The following is a 20,757-nucleotide window of genomic DNA, read 5'->3' on the forward strand; positions in this document are numbered from 1 at the left end:
CTGGTGTGGCTCAGTGGTTGAGCATCAACCCATGAACCAGGAGGTCACAGTTTGATTCCCAGTCAGGGCATGTGCCTGGGTTGTGGGCTCAGTCCCCAGTTGCGGGGGGGGGGGGGGTGGCGCGTGCAGGAGGCAGCCGATCCATGATTCTCTCTCAACATTGATGTTTCTATCTTTTTCTCTCTCTTCCTTCCTCTCTGAAATCAATAAAAATATATTAAAATTTAAAAAATGTATGTGAAATGTATGTAATTTCTATATACTAATTATACACTAATAAAGCCAAAAAAGAAAATTATTCAATAACCTCAATCCTCAATACAATAAATATTTTCACGTGTATTCCAGTCTTTATCAAGATACATAGACACTGAGTGGCCAGATTGTTATGATCTCTGAACGCATAATAATCTGGCCACTCAGTGTCTATTTTATAGAATAAAAGGCTAATATGCAAATTGTCCCCTCGACCAGGAGTTCAACCAGCAGGCAGGCCGGCCAACCACCCATGTCCCCCCCCCTGGCCAGGCTGGCTGGACCCCACCCATGCACAAATTCATGCACTGGGCTTCTAATATATATATATATACACACTGAGTGGCCAGATTATTATGCGTTCAGAGATCATAATAGTCTGGCCACTCAGTGTCTATCCTATATAATAAAAGGCTAATATGCAAATTGTCCCCGTGACCAGGAGTTCAACCAGCAGGCAGGCTGGCCAACCGTCCATGTCCCCTCCCCTTGGCCAGGCTGGCCAGACCCCACCCATGCATGAATTCATGCACCGGGCCTCTAATATATATATATATATATATATATATATATATATATATATATATGTATATATATATGTATATATATATGTTTGTGTGTGTATATATATACACACACACACACACACACACACACACACACACACACTGATTGGCCAGATTATGATGATCTCTGAATGCATAATAATCTGGCCACTCAGTGTATATCCTATATAATAAAAGGCTAATATGCAAATTGTCCCCTCAACCAGGAGTTCGACCAGCAGGCAGGCCGGCCAACCGCCCATGTCCCCTCCCCCAGCCAGGCTGGCTGGACCCCACCCATGCACGAATTCATGCACCAGGCCTCAAATATATACATATATATATATGTATGTATACACACACACACACACACACACACACACACTGAGTGGCCAGATTATTATGAGTTCAGAGATCATCATCATCTGGCCACTCAGTGTATATTTAGACACAGTTGTAAATGGGGTACACTGACTTTCAAAAAATGTTAAAAGGCCACATGCACATAATCTAACAACTACTAGCAACTCTTTATACTGCGAAATCCGCAGGTAGCTGGCAATCCCTGCCCACCCGGCCAGGTGGGACCCGCCTGCGCAGTGGCGGAAGCATGTTTTCCTCCTGCTTCTCTTAAGTGGGATCAGCGCCGCTTCCTGGCCCAGCTTTGGCCTCGAGCAGAATTGGAGAATGGGTGGAGCCCTCGGGCCCCCCTTCTCCCGGTTAGAGCACAGTCTTCCTCCAGTGCTGCTCCAGATCCTCATCTCCTCAGTGCCGCCTCTCCCTGGGGCCTGTTCTTCCGCTCAGAGTGCTGGCATCTGACTCCTGCTCAAGACAGCGAGACCCAATCCCCACCTCCAAAGAGTTCAAGTTCCCAGCTTCACTGCAGGTGCCTGTAGCAACCTCCAATCACCTGCAGGCCGCCCCACCTCTGCCTGAACAACAAGGGGTCCTTGGACGCTCCGTCAATAGGCCCTGTCAGATGGGCCATCTGCACCATTCCAGGCCCTGGCAGGGAACAGGTGGCACCCTCAGATGGGGTAAGCTGAGACGGGTTGAATGGACTAGTTACAAAGGCCTGTCAGGGGGTAGGGAAACCACAGACCAGAAGGAGCAGAAGGCAGGAGTGGTTACTGGAACTGCAAGAGAGAATTCTGGGAAGGGGGCCTCCCGACAGGAGCGATGGCTTTTGGTTCAGGGGTGCAACAAGCCAGCCCTCAGAGGCGATTAAAGAGGCGTTGGCGGGAAACAGCTACCCTGACCTCTCCCCTCTCAGCCTCCCACCTCCTAGTGGTGGCCAAAGGCACTGGGAGGCACAGTCCATTGAGGTTGGCTTGGGGGGGGCAGTGGAGGGGGGAGAGTGGAGTAGATCTGGAGGGGCAAAAGGAAGCCATCTGATACACCATCTTCGTTTGGAGATATTCGGTGGCAGTTTTGCCAGGGGTGGGGGTGAAGGTGAGGGGTGCTGAGGTGTCCTCTCTCCCTTGTAGTTCTGGCAGGAGGTGGGGCCGCCTACATGGTCCTGTTCTGCCTGCGAGCTTGCATGTTCTCTCTGCTCATCCTCCCTGGTCCATAAAAGGCCACGTTGCCCAGTAAGGAGGGTGCCTGCACCCCCCGCTGCCAGCTGCGTCTTGTCCCCTGTCATGCCCTGACCCACTAGCTGCCTCGGCCAGGGGGGTCCAACGCACAGGATCTCACCCCTCCCATTCCCTCCGGCTCCTCTGCTTCTGGAAGCCAGGAGGTGCTTCCCCTGCGCCTGGGAGGATTTCAGCAAGACTGTCTGCTCCCTCGGTGCCACCTGCGCTCGCCCCACCCCCAGGCTCCTCCGGCCTCTGCTCACTCACTTCCTCCAGCTCAGTTCTTCTTCATTCCAACCTCAGCGTGAGATCCACTCTTCCTCTCGGTAAAACTTAACAAGTTGGAGAAACCAAGATGGCAGCATAGGTAAGCACTTAAACTGCTGCCTCGCACAACAATTTCAAAACTACAACTAAAAGACAGAACGGACACCACCCAGAACCACAGGAAAGCTGGCTGAGTGAAAATTCTACAACTAGAAGGAAAGAGAAAAGCTCACAGAGAATTGGAGGTACGGCAAAGGGTCTTTGTGCGCGCAGAGGGAAGGGCGGCTGAGAGCCGGGCTGACTTTCTCTGGCGGAAGGGGGAAGGAAGCCCCCGACCGCACTGAACCCCAGTTCTGACTGCACTGAACCCCAGTTCCAGGCGAGCCCCTGGGGACCCACGCTCTTACGGGGGGAGTCTGGACTCTCGGGCGGAGACTCAGGAGCTGGGGAAGGCAGAAGTCTGAAGGAGCGCGTGCCAGTGCGCACAAAGGCTGCGGAGGTTGCCACAGGCTTTCCCTAGTGGAAGGGAGTCGGAGGCTCCTGACTACACTGAGCCCCAGTACTGACTGCACTGAACCCCAGTTCCAGGAGAGCCCCTGGGGACCCACGCTCTTGTGGGGGGAATCTTGACTCTTGGGCGGAGACTCGGGAGCCGGGGAAGGCGGAGGACTGAAGGTGGGCACGTGCCAGTGCGCACAAAGGCTGCGGAGGTTGCCACAGGCTTTCCCTAGTGGAAGGGAGTCGGAGGCTCCTGACTGCACTGGGCCCCACTTCTGACTGCACTGAACCCCGGTTCCAGGCGAGCCCCTGGGGACCCACGCTCTTGTGGGGGGAGTCTGGACTCTCGGGCGGAGACTCGGGAGCCGGGGAAAGCAGAGGTCTGAGGGCGCGCATGTGCGCGCAAGGGCAAGGCTGACTGGAAGCCAAGACTGAGACTCCACCCCATCCAAGCTGAGCACAGAGGCTATTGCAATTTGGCAAGTCTAATCCTATAAGGCTGTCTCCAGCACCGAACTTCTCCCAGCATAGACACAGCTGATCCTTACAGCCAACTGGCCTGGAGGTCAATTCTTCCCAGTGATACCAACAACAATCAAGACTTAACTACAACAAGGCTGTACACACAGTCCACAAAGGGGTGCACCAAGAGTGTTCACCTCAGGTTAACTGGGGAGGCTGACCCACTGGGCCATATTGGAAACCTAGCACACAAAGCTACCCTACCAACTCAGGGAAGCAGTAAAAATGCGGCGTCAAAGAATCAGATCACAAACGAAAGAAATGGAGGAAAACAAACAACTGGATATAGAATTCAAAACCACGGTTATAAGGCTTTTTAAGAATATCCTAGAAAAGGCCGATAAATATAACGAGACCCTCGAAGATATGAAAAAGGACCAACTAGAAATTAAACATACACTGACTGAAATAAAAAATATTATACAGAGACCCAAAAACAGACTAGAGGAACACAAAAATCAAGTCAAAGACTTGAAATACAAAGAAGCAAAAAACACTCAACCGAAAAAGCAAAAAGCAAAAAAAAAAAAAAAAAAATCCAAAAAGTTGAAGATAGTGTAAGAAGCCTCTGGGACAACTTCAAGCGTACCAACATCAGAATTATGGGGGTGCCAGAAGAAGAGAGAGAGCAAGATACTGAAAACCTATTTGAAGAAATAATGACAGAAAACTTCCCCCACCTGGTGAAAGAAATAGACTTACAAGTCCAGGAAGCACACAGAACCCCAAACAAAAGGAATCCAAAGAGGACCACACCAAGACACATCATCATTAAAATGCCAAGAGCAAAAGACAAAGAGAGAATATTAAAAGCAGCAAGAGAAAAACAGTTAATTACCTACAAGGGAGCGCCCATATGATTGTCAGCTGATTTCTCAACAGAAACTATGCAGGCCAGACGGGAGTGGCAAGAAATATTCAAAGTGATGAATAGCAAGAACCTACAACCAAGATTACTCTACCCAGCAAAGCTATCATTCAGAATTGAAGGGCAGATAAAGAGCTTCACAGATAAGGAAAAGCTAAAGGAGTTCATCACCACCAAACCAGTATTATATGAAATGCTGAAAGGTATTCTTAAAGAAGAGGAAGAAGAAAAAAGTAAAGATAAAAATTATGAACAACAAATACATATCTATCAACAAGTGAACCTAAAAATCAAGTGAATTAAAAACCTGAGGAACAGAATAATCTGGTGAATATAATAGAATCAGGGGCATAGAAAGGGAGTGGACTGATAATTCTCAGGGGGAAAGGGGTATGGGGGGCTCATGAAGAGACTGGACAAAAATCATACACCTATGAATGAGGACAGTGGGGGGGAGGTAAGGGCAGAAGGTGGGGTGGGAACCGGGTGGAGGGGAGCTATGGGGGGAAAAAGGAGAAACAATTGTAATAATCTGAATAAAGATTTATTTAAAAAAATTAACAAGTTTATAATTTAACAAACCAGGATGTTCACTTACAACGAGAAATCGAAGACGATTTTATTCTTGGTTCATTTTTTTTTAATATTTTATTGATTTTTTTTTACAGAGAGGAAGGGAGAGGGATAGAGAGCTAGAAACATCGATGAGAGAGAAACATCGACCAGCTGCCTCCTGCACACCCCCCACTGGGGATGTGCCCGCAACCAAGGTACATGCCCTTGACCGGAATCGAACCCGGGACCCTTCAGTCCGCAGGCCGACGCTCTATCCACTGAGCCAAACCGGTTTTGGCTATTCTTGGTTCATTTATAAGAACCTTCTCTCCAAGTAAGTCAGACACGAAAGAAGTTAAGGAGAGATTTTATCCATTTTTCTTTCTGTATATCTATTTCTATTCTTTATGTCCATTTTTACTATTTGAAGGTGTTTTTTTACTGTTTAAAGTATTACATATGTCTCTCTTTTCCCCCATGAAGGTTTTTTAAAACCAAGTTAATGCATTACCTTAAGAAGTTTATAACAATATTTGCTCTGGCCGGATACCTCAGCTGGTTAGAGCATCGGCCTGATACGCCAAGGTTGTGGGTTTGACCCCTGGTCAAGGCACATACAAGAAACAACCAATGAGTGCATAAATAAGTGGAACAACAAATCGATGTTTCTCTCTCTCTCTCTCTCTCCCTCCCTTCCTCCTCTGTCTCTAAAATAAGTAAAATTTAAAAACTGTATAGAAATAAAAATTTCTGACTCTTTAAAAAAAGAATTGAGGCTAATCATACCCAGTGACATAGAAGCACATGCAAATCACAGGCAGAACCCGGATGACAGAAATCAGCTGACAGTCGGATGGGTGCTCCCTTGTAGGTAATTTGTTTCTGCTGCTGTTCCATTCTCCTGTATGACTCTGCCTACCATTCTAGGACAGAGGGGGACGCTTGTGAACAGCCACAGACCTATACCGAGGGCTTCCGGAGAGACTTGCCCCTGTCCCCCCTCCTCTCTGCCTTAGCCCACCGATTTGCTAAATTCTGGTTAGCGACCTCCTGAGGGGAACAAAGCTAGGAGGTTAGGGTAAGTGTTGGTTAAAGTTGAACCCGGCTAGCTTCGTGCGGTGAGGGAGGCATTAAGATGTGTGATTTAACTGTTACCCAGGGATACCTGTACATCTGTGTGAACAACAATAGCTCAGCAGCTCTGTGATAATTGCTAATAAAACTCTGAAAAAAAAAAGCCCACAAGTACCTTGCCCCAATGGGTATTAACACTTGCTATAAAGCAAGTGTAATTAAAAGGATAGGGCATTGGCACACGTACAGACAAGTAGATCAGGGGAATACAATACAGAAGAAAGAAATAGATTTTATAAGAACTTAATACAGTGTATAATAAAGGTGGTGCTATTCAGTGATGGGTTTTAAACAATGGCACTAGAATAATTGGCTATTACATGGAAAAGAAAGTGAGACACCCCGCCCCCCCTTTTTTTAGTTATCGGAGTTGATGGATTGGATGCAAAGGCAAAGCAAACATTCAGGAGGAAGTAAACTTAGGAGAGTATTAAATAATACCTAGGTAGGGAGACCTTCTTAAATAATACAAGAAACTCCGAAGGCATGAAGGAAATGAAACAGATTTGATAACGTAGACAATTAAGATTTTCCAGTGTAGAAGACACTGGAAAAAGTCAAAGGGTAACTAATGGGCTGTGGAAAATGGTTGCAACAAATTTCAGACAAAGGATTAGTATCTATAAATCCAGTTGAACTATATGAAATTGCTGGTAATCAACTGTGACTAAAACGAATGGCAATTTTAGTATTTCAACTCAATACCTAGGGCTTGCTTTTATTTATACACATTTTTTGGGGGGGAAGGCTTCCATATATTGACAAGAAAAAGACAAACAATCTACTAGAAAAAAAAAGATGAAGACTATAAATTACAAATAGGAAATTAATAGAAAATAAAATGGACATAGCCAATATATAAATACATGATTATAAATACACTAGAGTCCTGGTGCACAAAATTCTTGCACGTGGGGCGGTCCCTCAGCCCTGCCTGCACCCTCTTGCAATCCAGGACCACTGGCTCCTAACCGCTCGCCTGCCTGCCTCATCACCCCTAACCACTCTGCCTGCCTGCCTGATTGCCCCTAACTGCCTCTGCCTCGGCCCCCACCACCGCGGCTTTGTCCGGAAGGATGTCCGGCTGTCCAGTCTAATTAGCATATTATGCTTTTATTATTATAGGTAAGTAAATCTATACATATTCATGTATAAAAATGAAAGTAAAGTAATAGGAGGAAGATGGTTACTATCAAAGAAACAGAAAATAACAATTGTCGGTGAGTATGTAGGGAAATTAGAACCCTTGTGTACTGCTGGTAGAAATGTAAAATATTACAGCTGCTACAGAAAATAGTATGGAGGTTCCTCAAAATACTAAAAATAGAATTATATATGACCCAGTAATTCCACTTCTGGGTATATATCCAAAAGAATTTAAAAGCAGTTCTCAAAGAAATATTTGTATATCCATGTTCATAGCAACATTATTCACAATAGCTAAAAGATGGAAGCAACCCAAGTGTCCACTGACTGATGACTAGGTAAACAAAATGCGGTATATCCATACCAAAACGGGTTCCTGAAGCCAATTCTAATTTTGGGAAGGGTTCCCTCCAATAAATAATTCGCAGACACTAGCAGTGTGAGTGAGAATTTAACTCAATTCTGAAACTACCGGGAGATAGCATCAGATTCCACAGGTTGAGGATTCAGTCATATAAGACTCCCCTTCCCCCCACCACACACACACCACACACACACACACACACACACACACACACACACACACACACACACACACTTCAGACACCAGACACAAGCCCTAGTTACCTGTGCTTCTAATCAACTGGCTATAGATTGGAGGTTCCAATGACCCCCCCTTCCTTGGGTTCAATTAATTTGCTAGACCAGCTCACGGAACTCAAGAAAAAATTCATTTATTGACTATAGTCTTTTGATTACCGATTTATTACAAAGGATATTAAAGGTTGACAAATCAATAGCCAGATGAAGAGATACATAGGGTGAGGTCCCGAACAAAGGAGATGTGAAGGTATTTTTTAGATGTGACTACCTTTTAAATCAGTAGCCTTTGAGTAAAGTAGTTACCCTCCAAAATATAGGTGGGCCTCATTCAATCAGTTGAAGGACTTAAGAGAAAAGACTGAGGTCCCTTGGAGAAGAAATTCTCAAAATTGCAGCATAGAAATCCTGCCTGAATTTCCAGCTTGCCTGCCTTACCCTGTGGAATTTGGACTCAAGACTGTAACATATAGAGGGGACTAGGTTTATCGGGATGATCACTTTGTAAGTTATATAAACGTCTAATCACTGGGTTGTGCACCTGAAACTATACTGTACCGCAACTCTAATTGAAAAATAAAAAAATATATTAAAAGATTAGAACATAAACTCTTACCTGAAATCTAGCCAGCCCCCATAATCATCTGAGCCAATTCCTTAAAATAAGCTACCTGTCTCTGTGTCTTTATATACACCGAGTGGCCAGATTATTATGATCTCTGAAAGCATTATAATCTGGCCACTCAGTATATATATATATATATATATATATATATATATATATATATATATATATATATTAGAGGCCTGGTGCATGAATTCGTGCATGGGTGGGGTCTGGCCAGCCTGGCCAGGGAGAGGGGACATGGGTGGTTGGCCGGCCTGCCTGCTGGTCGAACTCCTGGTCGAGGGGACCATTTGCATATTAGCCTTTTATTCTATAGGATAGACACTGAGTGGCCAGATGATTATGCGTTCAGAGATCATCATCATCTGGCCACTCAGTGTATATGTATATGCAGATACATCTATGTACATATACACACAGAGATGTGTCTATGCAGATATACATATCCTATTGGTTGTTTCTCTGGATAACCGTAATACATACATGCATTTGTATATTTCTGTATGAGCATGCAGAATGGCGTGAAAGAATATAACCCAAACATAACACTGGTGATTTCAGGGGGTGGGGTTAGAGTGGGGAGGTAGAGGTTTTCCCTAAGTGTCCTATGCTTTGTAAATAAACCAAAGCTAAAGAGAAAAAACCCTTTAAGTCATATTGATTGTGTTGCTATATCATAGTAGGTCACATTAAATTGCGACAGGACTCCCAAATTCACACTTATTAAGTACCTACTGTGTGCCGATGACTGAACAAGACTGGAAACACAAATGTCAACAAATCATGATTTCTATTCTTGAGGAGCTCAGGAGTCTGCAGACCCGGTACAACCACAATGTCTGCATTTGTGGGCTGTTTCCCTGTCGTGTTTAACATGTTACATCTTCTTTGCTCTAACTGGTCTCTGCAGCTGTCACCCAGCATCGTGGGTGGTCCGAGAGGCCATCTGGGAACGGTGCCAATGCTCATACAGAAACAGAGCAGTAACAGTGCAAAATACGCTTTGAAAGAAGTTAGTCGAGTTTCTCCTAGTTAATTAAGCCCAGTTTTGTAACACACCGATGAAAGGACCGAGGCTGGGGGTCGGTCAGATGAGTTTTCTATTTGAGGACCTCTTTTGGATTTATTTCCTAATGTGGACACTGAACAGGGAGATTTCGAAAACTGTACAGAGTAAGCCATGAAGTAAATCACAAGGGTGGGACTAGAATTCAGCCCTGCGAGGCCCAGCTGTAAGGGTTCCTTGTTGCGTTTTAAGGAAGCTCAGCCCTCAAGAGGCTGATTATTCCTGCGGAGCGGTTATACTTTAGAATCTTCTGAGGCCTTTTAACAATAAAATTCCCAGGCCCCTCGCGCAGAGATTCTGATTCAGTATGTCCCCCCTCCCACCCTCAGGAGACTTCACCTCTCAGATCTCTGACCGCGGGAAGTGAAACTGACCTGAGCCCCAGGTGCAGCCTCTGAGATCGCCCAGAACCGGGGCGGACGCCCAGCTCCCCACAGGCTGCTCCCCACCGACCATTACCTGCAGGCGGGCCCGGTGCTGAGAGGCGGGCGACTTTGGCTCCAGGACTCCCCCTTGGCCTTGGCCAACCTTCCTCAGTCTGAACGGTCGTCTAAGATGCTTCCTCCCTCCCTTTCCTTTCTCCTCGTGGCTCAGGCCTGCATGGAGGTCTGCCGTTTCCCAGTCTTTCCCAGCTCATCTTGTTTGCTTTAATCCAATTCGTGCCTGTTCGATCCCCTCTTCATGTCTGCTTCCTTCTTTCTCTGCTCTGGGCCAGCTACACCGAGCTGGTCCCCATTCTCAGGGTTCACACAGGCTATTAAAGGCGACAGAAACAACCAAATAATGGTAACAGTGAGGTGAGGGCAATGCGAGGGGATGCACAGGGCATTAGCCGGCCCCAGAGAAGTGCTATTTAACTCAACTTGGAGCTAAAACGGAGAAAACCATTGACTAAGAGTGAGTAAGAGGCAGCAAGTGAAAGGGCCGAGCAGAGGGAGGGTAACAAGACGTTCCAGCCTCTTGCGCTGCTGGGGCTGATGTCAGGTCAAGAGCGTCGGAGAAGAGGCCGAAGAGGTGGGCAGGGGCTGGCACTGGAGGCTTTGGATATATATATTAGAGGCCCGGTGCATGAATTCGTGCATGGGTGGGGTCCGGCCAGCCTGGCCAGGGGGAGGGAACATGGGCGGTTGGCCAGCCTGCCTGCTGGTTGAACCCTGAGGGGTCGGCCCTTACCCTGGGGCCAGTGAGAATCATGGTACCACCCAGATGGAGTGCCCAACCACAGGCGACTACATGTGCATTTTCTTCTCCATTTGTATAAAAATTTAGCCTTTCAAGGTCCAGAGAGGGACAGAAAATCCCCTAAAGTAGATCCCCCCCCGGCCCTGCCTTATTTTCTAGCAGGGGTCCTCAAACTTTTTAAATAGGGGGCCAGTTCACTGTCCCTCAGACCGTTGGAGGGCCGGACTATGGTTTAAAAAAACAACTATGAACAAATTCCTATGCGCCCTGCGGGCCCGGGACGCGTCGGCTGCTAAGCAGGACAGGCAGCGGCCCCCGGCGGGCCGGATCCATGTCCTCGGCGGGCCGCAAGTGGCCCGCGGGCCGTAGTTTGAGGACCCCTGTATCTAAAGAATTCCTTGACTAGTCTCCCTTCACTATGTTGTTGTGTGGTTTGTTTTTGTTTGTTGGTTTGGTGGCTAAAGGGGTTTGTTTGTTTTCCAGGCCAGGCAGAACAAAAACCTACCTTTGGTCCAGAGCCAGGGGTCCTCAAACTACGGCCCGCGGGCCACAGGCGGCCCGCCGAGGACATGTATCCGGCCCGCCGGGGGCCGCTGCCTGTCCTGCTTAGCAGCCGACGCGTCCCGGGCCCGCAGTGCGCATAGGAATTTGTTCATAGTTTTTTTTTTAAACTATAGTCCAGCCCTCCAACGGTCTGAGGGACAGTGACCTGGCCCCCTGTTTAAAAAGTTTGAGGACCCCTGGCCCAGACATTTCAAGGATAGAACTTCCCTTCCATGTGCCTGGCCTCTCCGAGGCTCCTCACTCCAGAATCCAGATCGCTACAGGACCTGTTCCGGGGTTGGCTTGCTCAGGGCCATGAAAGAGCTTAGGCCAAGGGCCCTGGCCTAAGATGAAGAATGGCTGGTCTCGGGTGCTGGGGCCACGGACAGAGTGGAGGGGAGCTGCATTAGCAGGGGGTGGGGGTTCAGCGGGGGCAGTGAGTCTGAGGTGCTGTGCGATCGCAGAAGAGCTCTCAGGTTAGCAGCTGTGTGGGGGAGTCTAGGACATACAGGAATGGCCTGGTCTGGATATGAGCATTAGGGAGAAAAGGGACCTTTGGCCTGGCCAGTGTGGCTCAGTGGTTGGGTGTCAACCTATGAACCAGGAGGTTGCCCTTCAATTCCTGGTCAGGGCACATGCCCGGGTTGCAGGCTCGATCCCCAGTGTGGGGCATGCAGGAGGCAGCCAATCGATGTGTCCATCTCTTCCTCTCCTTTCCTCTCTGAAATCAACCTATATATATAAAAGCCTAAACGACCGGTCACTATGTGCACTGACCACCAGGGGACAGACGCTCAACACAGGAGCTTCCCCCTGGTGGTCAGTGTGCTCCCACAGGGGGAACGCCACTCAGCTTACAAGTGGGCACCAGACACAGGGCCCACAGCTGGCCGCCGCCTCCCGGAGACCACAGCGGAGCAGCAGCAGGCACAGCAGGGCCGGGATGAGCAGGACCACACCGAGGGACCCCACCTGTGCACGAATCCGTGCACCAGGCCTCTAGTACAAATATGTATTTTTTAAAAAAATCACAAAATAAAAAGTGACCGTTGGATGACACAGTGAGAGATGGTCTAGGCCAGGGGTGGGCAAACTTGTTGACTCGAGGGCCACAATGGGTTCTTAAACTGGACCGGAGGGCTGGAACAAAAGCATGGATGGAGTGTTTGTGTGAACTAATATAAATTCAAAGTAAAGGAGCGGAGGGGAGAGCAAGAGAACCGGATAGAACAGCCGGATCCGGCCCGCGGGCCGTAGTTTGCCCACGGCTGATCTAGGAAGAAGCTGTAGAGTAAGAAGAAAAGGAGGGGGAACATTCGCATTTAAGGTACAGACAGAGAAAGAGAAGTTCTTGGACAACAGAAGACTATGGTTCATGGTATTTTTCTGAAAGCAAGCAAATGTTATCAACACAACTGAAGTAACCCTGAGGCCTTACTCCGTGCCAGGCACGATTCTTAGTCCTTTATCTGCAAGAACTCATTTCCACAGAAACCCTCAGTCACCTGGACAGGTGCCCCTGGTGCCCTCCCACGTCAGTGTGCTTCCACTGCCTGCGCCCGCTTGAGGGCTCTGCCTGGAAATACCAAGGACTTTTTAAATATATATTTTATTATTGATGTCAGAGGGGGAGAGGGAGAAACACCACGATGAGAGAGGATCACGGATCGGCTGCCTCCTGCACGCCCCCGACTGGGGATGGAGCTGCAACCCGGGCCTGTGCCCTGACCGGGAATCGAACTGTGACCTCCTGGTTCCTGGGTGGACACTCAACCCCTGAGCCACGCCGGCTGGAAGTACCAAGGATTTTAAGAACCCCACGAGCAGCCCTCAGCCAAAGCCTGGGGCTTGTGGGTGTATCAATACCGCAGCTCCCTCCCAGACATATGGAGATGAGGTGGCTTCTGTTCCACACAGTTTCCCAGAGTTCCCCGGTGGGGATAGGAGAATCCACCCTTTCATGCCCTCCCTTGGTAGACTCGCATCCCTACTCCACTGCCCATGTTTTCCTCCACCTTCCACATAGCCTACTTGCTCTTCCCCTGCCTCACAGTCAGCTTCCACGGGAATTCAAACTAAGATACAAATGAAGAGCAGAGAAAATCTGAAAACAAACCATTGGAGGAATATAAGCATCTAAATGTAAATAAAAAACAGTCATGCCGAAACCGGTTTGGCTCAATGGATAGAGCGTCGGCCTGCGGAAGGGTCCCGGGTTCGATTCCGGTCAAGGGCATGTACCTTGGTTGCGGGCACATTCCCAGTAGGGGGTGTGCAGGAGGCAGCTGATCGATGTTTCTCTCTCATCGATGTTTCTAGCTCTCTATCCCTCTCCCTTCCTCTCTGTAAAATATCAATAAAAATATATATATATATAAAAAAACAGTCACTAAGATGTAATGCTTGGTAATCACCAACTCTCCAGGGTTGACAAGAATGTGTATTTAAAGTCACACTAAACCTTTTAAGAAGCAAGGCTGTTCCAGGCTCATAAACAACACTCAGGGTTTTCTCACCTTCACCAGGTGTCGAAGCCTCCCCCTTTTATTCCAGAAGAAAACACGATCCAAGTGTCTCCCGGGAAAAGTATGAGCTGGAAAGGAACCCAAGTTTCGCCAAAACCGGTTTGGCTCAGTGGATAGAGCGTCGGCCTGCGGACTCAAGGGTCCTGGGTTCGATTCCGGTCAAGGGCATGTACCTTGGTTGCGGGCACATCCCCAGTGGGAGGTGTGCAGGAGGCAGCTGATCGATGTTTCTCTCTCATCGATGTTTCTAGCTCTCTATCCCTCTCCCTTCCTCTCTGTAAAATATCAATAAAAAAAATAAAAAAAAAGGAACCCAAGTTTGCTTTTCTAAATCCTCTGGACTCCAACTTAGACACAGCTGTTGCCTGATTTAGGGGGACCCCAGCTCTTCCCATTTGCAAACCTGAGCTCGCGATGAAATAACATTTTATACACTCTATTTTAAGAGACCATAATAAAGACAAAAACAAATAAAAATAATCTCTTCATATACCTCTCTCAACTTACTCAGCTGCTTTTCTAAACACCCAAGAGTAGAAATGCTACCAATATGTTTGGCTTTGTGTTGATTATAATCAAGCTCATGAAACTTTGCCTAAGCTACCATTTTTTTAAAAAAATATATTTAATTGATTTTTTACAGAGAGGAAGGAAGAGGGATAGAGAGCTAGAAACATCGATGAGAGAGAAACATGGATCAGCTGCCTCCTGCACACCTCCCACTGGGGATGTGCCCGCAACCAAGGTACATGCCCTTGACCGGAATCGAACCCGGGACCCTTCAGTCCGCAGGCCGATGCTCTATCCACTGAGCCACAGCGGCTTTGGCTAAGCTGCCATTTTTAAAATGCATCAGGATATACCACCAAGCAACAAAAAGAAAGTCAAATAAAAACGCCTGTATGGAATTTCTAGAACTATGACAATATAGCAGGATACAGGACCAATGCTAAGAAAGGGGCGGGGGGGTGGTTAGTGAAATGGCTACTGGAAATTTTGTTGGTACTCCTTGATTATTTGTCAGTGGCCATTTATTTTCTTAAAACAGCTTTTGTGACTCACAGTTATGATAACATTTTGTAAGGATTGCGTTTTGTACAAGGGAACCTGGTTCAGTCAACATTGTCAATTATCAGCCACGTTGTGGGCCTGATTAAATAAACACTCTTGAGAATATATAAACAAAAGACATTGAAGCATGTCACAGAGGGAAGTGGGGAGTGGGAAGAGATTAACCAATGGACTTATATGCATATATGCATAACACATGGACAGATAATAGTTGGGGGGACACCTGGGGAGGGAGTGGGAGTTGGGTGGAGGGTGTCAATGGGGGGAGGGAGAAGGACATCTATAATACTTTCAACAATAAAGATAAATTTTTTTAAATTTTTTAAAAATATATACATTTATTGATCTCAGAGAGGAAGGGAGAGGGAGAGAGCGATAGAAACATTAATGATGAGAGGGAATCATTGATTGGCTGCCTCCTGCACATCCCCTATTGGGGACCGAGCCTGCAACCCAGGCATGTGTCCTTGACCGGAATCGAACCTGGGACCCTTGAGTCCACAGGCCGATGCTCTATCCACTGAGCCAAACCGGCCAGGGCTAAAGATAAATTTCTAAAAAGTTCTTTCCCATTGATCCCCTCCACCCCACACCTGCCCCTGAAAAACGTTTTATATTTGCTTGTTGGTTCCACCTGATTCGGGATATTTGGGACTTACCATTTACCTATAAACATTGCTAAAGCTGCCCCCGCTGTCCTCCGTGCAGATGCCTACGTGTAAGAATATGAAGAAGCTATTCTGGGCCTGGAAGCCAGACTCTACGTCTTGAGGTAAAAGCTGTTTACATGGAGACAAAGCCTTGCCATCGCACTGGGATCAGTGTTCCAGCATACACAGAGCCACAATATTCATTCATTTGAGGCCGATTTGATACTAAAACTCTGGACTTTTCTTTTTCTTCCGTTCAATCAAACTACATTAATGTTTAAATTTCTATTTTCGTAGAGAGTCGCTGGCAAGCTCATTTTGTAGTTTTAAAGGCCACTTTAATATGGTTTGGCTCATCTATATCATAGTTGAATTAAAATAATTGGATAAGCCGAAACCGGTTTGGCTCAGTGGATAGAGCGTCGGCCTGCGGACTGAAGGGTCCCGGGTTCGATTCCGGTCAGGGGCATGTACCTTGGTGGTGGGCACATCCCCACTGGGGGGTGTGCAGGAGGCAGCTGATCGATGTTTCTCTCTCATCGATGTTTCTAGCTCTCTATCCCTCTCCCTTCCTCTCTGTAAAATATCAATAAAATATATTTTAAAAAATAATAAAATAAAATAATTGGATAAAATAGCATGGGAACGCTTGCTGTGTGCCAGATACTCTTTTTTTAAAATATATTTGTATTGGTTTCAGAGAGGAAGGGAGAGATAGAAACCTCAACGATGAGAGCTAATCACTGATCGGTTGCCTCCTGCACGCCCCACCCTGGGCCTGTGCCCTGACCGAGAATCGAACGGTGACCTCCTGGTTCATAGGTCGACGCGCACCCACTGAGCCACGCTAGCTGGGCCGCCAGGTGTCCGTTAGACACACTATGTCATTTTAGCCTTGGAACATCCATGATGTGAGTCTCATATTGTCCCTATTTCAGAGAGACGGAAACTGGCACAGAGAGCTGAAGGGCTTGCCCAAGGTCAAACCATCAGGGGTATCAGAGCAGAGTTCCAACTCAGCACCTAGACCAGTTTGTAGGTAGCCCCACCTGGGCTGGCAAAAACCAGCTGTCTTAAGTAACTGCCAAACTAATGAGAGCCCAAAGCTAGACTTGTGTCTGTACTTGTCCAGAGATGTTCTTCACTAACAACCTTTGTTTTACTTTCCAAGCGGCTTTTCTTGTGTCAGCTTGGAAGTCAGCTTCACGCCAGAGGGATCCATCCCTCTGAGAACTGAGTCTGGGGCTGGGGTCATTTGCCAAATGCCGAGTTTGCTAGACTTTGGCAAGGACCGGGCTATAAATAACTTATTGGCCCCAGTCTTGCCTCATTCTTCTAGTCCAGGGGTGGGCAAACTTTTTGACTCGAGGGCCACAATGGGTCCTTAAACTGGACCGGAGGGCCGGAACAAAAGCATGGATGGAGTGTTTGTGTGAACTAATATAAATTCAAAGTAAAGGAGCGGAGGGGAGAGCAAGAGAACCGGATAGAACAGCCGGATCCGGCCCGCGGGCCGTAGTTTGCCCACGGCTGGGCTAGTCCCATCTTCTTCTACAGCCCTCACCTACCACGGTTCTAGGCTGAATAACACCACCCAAAGATGTATCATGTCCTCATCCCTAGGACCTGTGACCTTATTATTTTTTTTAAAAAAAAGGGCCTTCGCAGGTGTAATTAAGAACCATGGCATTAAGAGATTATCCTAGACTAGAGGCCCAGTGCATGAAATTCGTGCACTCGGGTGGGGGTCCCTCAGCCCGGCCTGCACCCTCTTGCAGTCTAGGAGCCCTCGGGGGATGTCCAACTGACTGATGTCCTAAGCCGGCAGTCGGACATCCTTAGCACTGCCACGGAGGCGGGAGAGGCTTCCACCACTGCCACTGCACTCACCAGCCGTGAGCCCTGCTTCTGGCTGAGCGGCACTCCCCCTGTGGGAGCGCACTGACCATCAGGGGGCAGCTCCGGCATTGAGCGTCTGCCCCCTGGTGGTCAGTGCACATCACAGCGACTGGTTGTTCTGCTGTTCAGTCGATTTGCATATTAGCCTTTTATTATATAGGATTATTCAGGTGAGCCCTAAATGCTGTCACATTTATCCTTAAAAGAGGGAGGGGCAGAGGGAGGTATCACACACACACACACACACACACACACACACACACACATACACACACACAGAAGGTGATGTGAGGATTGAGGCAGAAATTGTAGGGCTGTGGCCATTAGCCAAAGAATGCCTGCATCTCCAGAAGTGGGACGAGACAAGCAGCGGCTCCATCCCTGGAGCCCCTCAGAGAAGTGTGGCTCTGCCAACATCTTGACTTTGGCCCCGTGATACTGATTTCAGACTTCTGGCCTCCAGGACTGAGAGAACAAATGTGTGTCCTTTCAAGCCATCCAGTTTGTGGTCATTTGTTATGGCAGATGCGGGACATTAAAATACAACCATTAACCCCTGCCGAGACCTTATGTTCCCGCTTTGAAGAAGAAACTGAAGTGCATTACAGTGCGTGGTTTATCAGGCCAATCGGCATCGGGACTATAATTCAGCATTTTCCTCACTGACTCACAGCACAGAACATCGCCGGTGTGTGTGTCAGGATGTGCTTCCGAAGCCACGTGTCCCTCTTTAGCTCTTGCCTGATGCTGGTGCTTCTGCCCTGGGTCACCCCACCTGCGCAAACATCCCAAGACCTTAGAGGGTCAAGAAGAGTCACTATGCTCTCTCTTCTAATGAAGGGGACATGCCGTATTTCAAATGTCCCTCAGGCGGTGCATAGAGAGGTCAATGATGTGTTGTGGAACTCTGTGTACTTTCTGCCTTAGGCTCACGTAACAAATGAACATTTGTTCCATGCCTCCGGCTGCCTGGCACCTCTACCTACCCTCCCAGCCGGTCACCCTGCAGAGGGACAGAGGGAGGCGACCCCACAGATCGGTCCTGGCCCTGATTGCTGGCCAGGCCTAGGGACCTTACCTGTGCACGAATTTCGTGCACCGGGCCTCTAGTAAAAAATATGTTTAGACTTACTTTCTCAGCCTTACCTGCAGCCAGGGAGGGAGTGGGCATGTAATGATGCACTCACCAAAGGGTTTGATTTGGCACAGGCACAGCACAGAATCCATTCTGGTGAGGACGGGGAGACGTCCGGCCTTGAGGATCGCAGTGGCCAAGGTCCCAGGGGAGCGCCCAGCTCTGGCGTGCAGTGGGAGCCTGATTCTCTCACAATCCTGGAGTTTCTGGGAGCTCCCCTACTTCCCTCAACCCCAAGCAAAATGGATGTTGTTTGCGACCAAGACTCTGCCTGATGCGCCTGCCGCGTGCTTCTGTATCGCCGTCTCACTGCGTGGCTGCCTCAGGAAGAAGACGGGTCTGGCAGGCAGTCCGTGGGGCTTGGTTACCCGGACACCTACTTCTTGTGACCAATCTTGGGATTCTGTCAGCAGGTTTCAGCAGGGAGCTCAGAAGGGCGTGCTGGCCTTGACGTTCACGTGGTGGCCAAGCTGAGCGCCCTGGAGAAAATGAGAGGCTCACCCTCTTCAGCAGCCCATGCAAAGAAGGCAGGACTCCTCCCAACACGCCATAGGGTGGCATCGGGAGGTGGGGCTCTGCAGCCGAACTTCTTCCCCAATCCATACACTCGATTGCTTTAAGATGCTGCTGATGCCATGCTCAGCCTGGTGCCTGAGACCTAATGAGATGAAACTCCTCAAGGGCAGAACCTCATGGCCAAAGCTCCCTGGGTGCCTGCCTCAGAGGAGTCCGCCAGGAGCCACGCGCTGTGTGCTGCTGGGCGTGAGTATGGGGGGGCGAGAAGCAGCCCTCATGTCACCCCCTTCAGGTCCTTATCACACGAAGCGTGGGTGAGCGCGAGGTTCTAGCTCTCCGTGGAATGTGACCTTTGCCTGAGACCAGGCCCCAGGGACAACCCTTCCCACCCTCACACAGACCTGAATGTGCCACCTGATCGGAAAGTTGTGTAAGGACCAACTTGTAATCGGTGATCCATTCACAACGAGTGGCTACAGTCAAACATATACTTGAACACACTGATCAGGGCTTGTTCTCAAGGTCAAATATTTGGCACGTACCATTTGTGTTTGGGACCCCGAAGAACCCAAACGGATGGGCATTCTGGTGCACGGGAACCAACAGTTTCACACAATCTGTGGTTTGCTTAGTTCCTCATTTTCCTCTCCATGTATACAGTCACATAATTACATAAATTATAGAGTAAGTATAGTTGGAATCCCATCATTATACGAAGTGTCAACCATGTGTGATAAACATGGTATCTTTAGGAAGATCTAACTGCACTGGACTGCTTTCCCAGGTTGAAAACAGCACACGTTTGCAATTTGTTTCATCAATCTGGGGCCTGATTTTCCAACTTTCTAACAAAAGAAGAGTTGCGTGCTTATTCCCGTGAGATGGTGTTTTCGTTTTTACGTTTGGGGAATTCTATTAGCTTTAGCCCTGAATCACCTGGCTGGTAGTTTAAATATCAGTTCATTGCAAATAGGTCTGCATTTCCATCCATTTCCTACTATACTGGATGCAATTTCCATTCTTGCTTGCTAGCCCCATCCTGAACAATTAGGCTGGCTTGTAGGTAGTGACTTCCACGATAAAGCAACACATCATTCCAACAGAGAGTCTCGGGGTTTCCTTATTAGCTGGGAAGCTAAGAACATTACAATGCACAGGGTGCATATAATGAAAGCTGCGTGGGGGCCTGTTAACGTGGCAGGGCCACGGGCAAGTGCAGTGGATTATTGCTCCTGTCAGCCATTTGAAATTTACTGCGTCCACAGAGAAGGACATCACCCTTGAACCCCATTTGGTTAGGATATTGACTTCTCTCCCCCATCTTCAGGCACCGTTGTATCTTAGAATAGTGACTTTCAGCTCAAATACATTGCACATCTGCCACACAGAGAGAAATAGAAAACAGCTTAACAAAACCATATTTACTCTCACTACTGTGATAAACGCTGATCATTTCTACTCTGGTCTAATTAATCAAAGAATTGACTGACGCTCACTAAATAGATTTCCAAACCTACTAATTTACGGTGGTCTCAAACCACAGTCCAAAGAAGGCAATTTTAGAAACCATTCCTCAGA

The sequence above is a fragment of the Plecotus auritus genome (genome assembly GCF_963455305.1).
Source record: "Plecotus auritus genome assembly, chromosome: X".
NCBI lineage: Eukaryota > Metazoa > Chordata > Mammalia > Chiroptera > Vespertilionidae > Plecotus > Plecotus auritus.